The 6000-nt window shown below is 35.3% G+C and overlaps 1 non-coding gene across 1 annotated transcript; it reads left to right on the top strand.

Moving 5' to 3' along the window:
• The first annotated feature begins 657 nt into the window (after positions 1-657).
• Positions 658-745, top strand: Trnay-gua. Its single transcript is given in 2 exon segments — positions 658-694; positions 710-745. It is a non-coding gene; the product is annotated as a tRNA-Tyr (tRNA).
• Positions 746-6000: the final 5255 nt, after the last annotated feature.

The following is a 6000-nucleotide window of genomic DNA, read 5'->3' as shown; positions in this document are numbered from 1 at the left end:
TAACCTGGCCTAGTGGTTACCTTCCACTCAAGAGTCTATTTTTCTTATTACTCTATCGAAATATTTGGATGTTAGGATACATAACAAGGATACTAATAAATGTCATCATGAATCATGCGGCTATATTATTAAGGGTGGTGTAAATAAGTCCTATATCCTACATCACCCCATGAATCCCATGATGGTAAGCCTTATCTGTTTAGGATAAAGTTCGGCTCGGACGGGAATCGAAACTGCGACCTAGCGCTTACAAGGCAGGCGCCCTACCTTCCAAGCTTACTTGGCTGACACCCATGCAGATTTCTCATACTTACAATGACTTTGCCTCCATGTTCCCGGTGACTTCGTACGGAAACTCCAAGCCATTGGTTATCCTTGATTTCATCCTTTTGAGGTGGCAGTAGCTCATTTCTGTCAATATCTGTACATAGGGATGAATAACATTAGTACAAATGTAACGAGAAGGTACGTTTGGGTAAGAGGGATTCTAATGGGATTTCATCCTTTTGAGGTGGCAGTAGCTCATTTCTGTCAATATCTGTACATAGAGATGAATAACATTAGTACAAATGTAACGAGAAGATACGTTTGGGTAAGAGGGATTCTAATGATGGTCGAGCGAGTTTATATTGGCAATGTTTGCCCCTCGTCTCTCATCCTTCGGTAGCTCAGTTGGTAGAGCGGTGGACTGTAGAGTTTAAGCATTGTAATCCATAGGTCGCTGGTTCAAATCCGGCCCGAAGGAACAAATTTTTGATTTTTTTTTTTTTTTTTAATTAATTTTTTTTTGCCTTCGGAATAATTTACTATGCATTGAAGTAGATATTTTGCGTTCCAAAAAAGCCTCATTGGTACAAGATATATCTTGAAAATTGCGCTCCTAGAGTCAAATTTGACGAGGGAGCTACAGGGATTATTGATTCTAAATAAACCCCACCCACTTTTATCATTGGAAAAGTGCTGAATGAAAATTAATTCTGTGCAATAAAAATGATGAAACCATAGTCTCAAGGCATTTGATTGGTCAATTTTGACTTGAGACTGATCTAAGAACGATCATTCTTGTTCATAAATACGAGTGTAAGTGTTTCCATTTAGGTACTTGGTCTTCCCATTTAGGTGCTTGGTCAACACACGAGAATAAGAGAAAGTAACCCGTTGAAATATATACAATTGAAAGAGAGCAGAAAATACTCTGCCAGCATAGGACTGAAAAGTCCATTTACTCTCGCAGTCTAACCAAGGTCTCGTAAATTTGACTGGTAATAAAATGGTCGTTCAATATGTCCAAAATAGGAACTAGTGCGTTTTTTGTCGACTCTGGGAATCGAACTTGAGACTCTACCCACCTGTGCCGCAGAATTTTCGTTCCACTCCTCCTCCATATCCAGATGATGACGAAAGTTGAGAAAATCCAGCGCTTTCTTCTGCAGATTAAAGTCCCGCATCAGAAAGTGAGACAAATCACCGGGAGGACGAGATAGCATCATGTCCCGCAGTCGAGATTGGAGCAGACCTGCCCGAACGAAACAGAGATGAGACTTTTTGGACTAAATTTTCGACACTAGATTTCCTTGTCTTTATCATCAAATTTTGTTGAAAAAAAAAAATAATTTTAAGAACAAAAAAGTCCTAGATTGAAGTGATTTAGCAAAATGTTCCCTTTCTTTTGACACTAGATTTTTACCCCTATGAAAGATGGTTCTGTTTGACAAACCAATTTTCCCTCATTCTACACCTTTTTTTCCCCCTTTTGAATTACTTTTTTTTAACTTTTTGATTACCCATTTTATTTCTAAGCCTGCAACAACTTTTCCCGAGTGTTTTTCCAAGAAATCTACTATTTTTTCTCCCACTTTCTGTTTTACGAGATTATTTCAAACCAAATTCTAAAGGACATATCCACATAAAATTTCAGTGTGCAGTTGAAAATTTATATTACGGCGGCTTTCCCCTAGAAATATATGTTATCTTGATTTCTACCCTAAGTGTAGATCCCTGTTAGTACACATACACAGTACTTACATGTAAAAGGAAAGCTAAACATATTTCACAACCAAGCATTCAATTCTTTGAGTTGATTTTCCAGTTTAAATTGTATACCATTTTTTTTTTTTTTTTTTTTTTCAATTTGTTTCTTTTTATTTGTTTCATTATTATTGTCTATCCTTATACATTTCATGTTTCAGCCAATTCTTTTTTGGCTGAAAAAATGGCTTTTTTTGGCTTACCATTTTTTTCAGCCAATTCTATTATTTCTGCTTTTCAATGAATCTGCAACCCATCATTGAAACACTTGGTCGCAAAATTTTACACAAAAATAGGAAAACAAAAAAGCATAGAACTTTCAGAAGAAATGGAAGGGAAAAAAAAATCTAAAACACGAACAAACACACGCACACACGGACATAGGCACAATAGAGAAAGAGCAAAAGATTGGAGAAAGCAAAGTGAGAAAAAGCTACGTTGAAACAAGAACTTTTTTGGGGAAGTAATAAAGACAAAATCAAATCAAATATTTCGTGTCAAAAGGTAAGAGTTGATTTTATGTTGCCCTGACGGAAAAGAATTTGATCTTATATTAAAAGGGATTTAACCTTGAGGTAAACTATAAAAGAACAAAATTGAGTTTTTCGTTTGACTAATGGAATTAGAGTTATTGAACAGACAACAGACAAATTTCACAAACGGGTTAGCTTGTGGAAAAGGCACACCTGTTATGACAAAACCATGTGGTTTACAACAGAACCACCTGAAAATAACACAGGTGATTTTTTTGGGAGCTCTCAGCCCAAAAAGAGACATCTTTTCAAGCCCCATTTGACGAGAGAAATTACTTTTTAATTTTAATTTTCAAGTCTGAAAAAGGCAGTTGCAGGATTCAAATTTTAAGGGGGCTTGACAAAATTTAGGGGACTAAGAAAACCCCCCCAAAACAAAGTATGTTAAAGGAAACCAAATTCTAGTCGTTTTAAGGGCTTTATTAGTTTGTCAAGCGCTACAAAACCCCGGAACAAAATCAAAGGGAGCCAAAAATACTAAAAATTTCAAGATTAGAAAACCAGCTCGCCTTGGCTGTTTGTTTCAGCGTAGCTTTCCCCCCCGGAAAATGAAAATTTTGCAAACAAAACTCAATTTTCAAATCTTAAACTATATAAAAACAAAGATGGGGAAATTTAAGCGGACAGAAAACAAGAACAAAAAAATCGGATTTGGTTGATATAAAATTTATGGAAAAAGGTCAAATTTTGCGGCCCCCAAAATAGGCACACATTAAGCCAAAATAGGTATGCATTACTTTCCTTATCCTATAGGAAGGCCTTGAAAATGGTTGAAATTTTTACTATTCTATTATTTATAGACCCAAGGGATTATTGGGCTTTTATAAAATCGCCAAATTTTGTGGTCCCCAAAAAGGCACAAGTTAGCCTGTTCAACATTAATTCTCCAATCTTTTTTCATCCCACTAGGGTAAGGGCTTAAGTCCTCCATTTGCACATGAAAAAACTGCGCCGCATTTTTTTTTGTACTTTTTCGGTCTACACATTCACACATCCTGGGGGATGAAGGTTAACACGAAAAGAATGAGGAACAGCGTCGCAGGTAAAAATTGTGAACTATACAATCTATAGAAACTAAAATTTTTAGGACCGGCCGCAGGCGAAAATTTTGGTTTCATCAATTATTTGCGGTAAAAAAAAGAGCTGCTAAAATTTTTAGGACCGGCCGCAGGCGAAAATTTTGGTTTCATCAATTATTTGCGGTAAAAAAAAGAGCTGAAAAAAATCTGCGTTTGCCTGAGATCGAACCCATAACTGCGAATATCGCGAACAAACCGCGGATACCGCGAACAAATCGCGGATACCGCGAACAAACCGCGAATATCGCGAACAAACCGCGAATATCGCGAACAAACCGCGAATATCGCGAACAAACCGCGGATACCGCGAACAAATCGCGGATACCGCGAACAAATCGCGGATACCGCGAACAAATCGCGGTTGGACCAAAGAGATGGAATCACTGAGATGTTGTTTTTTTTATTTTATATTTTTCCTTTACATTCTACTACATTATTGGCCCCAAAGGTTGGCTCTGTTCCAAATTTGCCAAAAAGAGAGTGTAGGTAAATAGATTAACGTAATTTTTTCTCAACTTTTTTATATGACAGATGGTTTAACACGAAAACACACAACACAATAGGTTATAAAGGCAACAAAGGATTGAATAGCGAGGGGCGTGGTGAAAGAAAAAGTTTCTGTACAATTTGCTTGAATCAAAAGCGCAGCGCAACAAGCCACAAAATTTACGAGAGAGGAGGCAAAGAGAAAGAGAGGGAAAAATGCTCAAAATTCTTCTAGGTTTCCTTAAAGGCAAATGCAACGGGAAAAAATGCTATGAAAAAAAAGCAAACGAAAAACTCAAATTTTGTACAAAGTTTTGGTTTCCTGAAACTAAAAAAACTGTTAGGGGAAGCTAACAAATATCTTCTAGAGGGGGCAGTAACCTACAAACGGCCTTGAATACCACCTATTCAAGATCTACAAAGAAAGAAAAAAAAAAGTAAAAATCTAAACCATCTTCCACATATACCTTCAATTGTCATTTTGGGGGCTGTCAATTCTCAAAATTTTCTCACTTATTGAGGGAACCCAGAAAAACTATTTAGGGGAGCTGACAGTTACAAATGTCACTATTTTTTTTAGGGTTTGGTACTAAATTACTGAATCTTCAGGGGGCTCCATGCGTGAACTTTCAGGGAAAAGGTGGATTCATCTAATCTTCTCTTATTTTTACTGTCAGCTGTCGGCTAAGACTAAAAAGTCCCACCTATTTATAGTTTAAGGGAATCCTATAATTAATTTGGGAACTCAACAACAGGCAATGGAGCAATCTTCGTGCAGTTGAACTAATCAAAGAAACATCAAATAAAATTAATATATGTAATAATATCAATAAACAAAATCTTAAATGAAAATAAAAAGAAAATTAACTCAAATAAGAACCAGCTAAACAGAAAAATAAATATTTTTTAGCAACAAAGGTAAGAAATAAACAATAGGTTAACAAAATTAAAATCAACTCTTTTGTGACACAAAATAACGTTAAAAATAACTAAAAATATACTTAGTCTAGAAACAAAATTATCTACAAACTAAAAAGGGATTTAAAGTTTAAATAAATTTAAGGATAGGTCTTGTTTCAACGTACGTAAAAGCTTTAGGATAAGCTAGGTGAAAACAGATCTTTCTACAGATAGTAGAAGTTTTGAAATTGTGTCTTGGGCCGGAACTGAACCTCCTGTTTGCCAGGTAAGCGTACCAACCATTTAACCATTAGAGCTAGATCTAGGAATATAATATAAGTTTGATAGATCCCAACAAAAACACTTTAAGTGTTTATGTTTTTTTTTTTTAATTTATTTAATATACCTTATACTGTCAGCTAAGACTAAAAAGTCCCAGTATTATGGTTTTAGCTAGATTATTTAAGTTGAAAGATCTGCTTTGGCAACTAAAAAAGAGTGACTAGGGAACAACTAAATACACAATCATACGGTAGTTAGGACATCTATGGAGGCATAAGATACCTACTTTCGAACGGCTATCTCTTTTCTGTGGAAAATGGACTTAAGGGACACTATGAAAATTTTGAGGAAATAACTAGGAATTAAAAAGGTCAAAGAAAGGAAGGAAAAAAATATCTTGAGAATTTTCTGCTAGGTAAAAAAAAAGGATAGATAAATTTAAAACTGAAATTTGGTGGAAATAGATCCTGAATAAATTCGGACGAGGTCCTAAATAAAATCAGATAATTAATTAAAAATACCGAGGCAAATAATTCATATTAAATCTACCACAACCGATGAATTCTTGAAATGCAAAAATAAAAGCGAGTTTAACATGAGAGCAAAATTGTTAGATTAATATCAGAGATGAAAATTCGGGTTGAATTTCATCTCACCAAATTTGTAAAAAGTCAAGTTCAAAAATAAATGGA

This window comes from Diaphorina citri, unplaced genomic scaffold (genome assembly GCF_000475195.1).
Source record: "Diaphorina citri unplaced genomic scaffold, Diaci psyllid genome assembly version 1.1 scaffold749, whole genome shotgun sequence".
Classification (NCBI taxonomy): Eukaryota; Metazoa; Arthropoda; class Insecta; order Hemiptera; family Psyllidae; genus Diaphorina; species Diaphorina citri.
The sequence above is the reverse complement of the archived record's forward strand: the minus strand, read 5'-3'. Positions and strand labels throughout refer to the sequence as shown.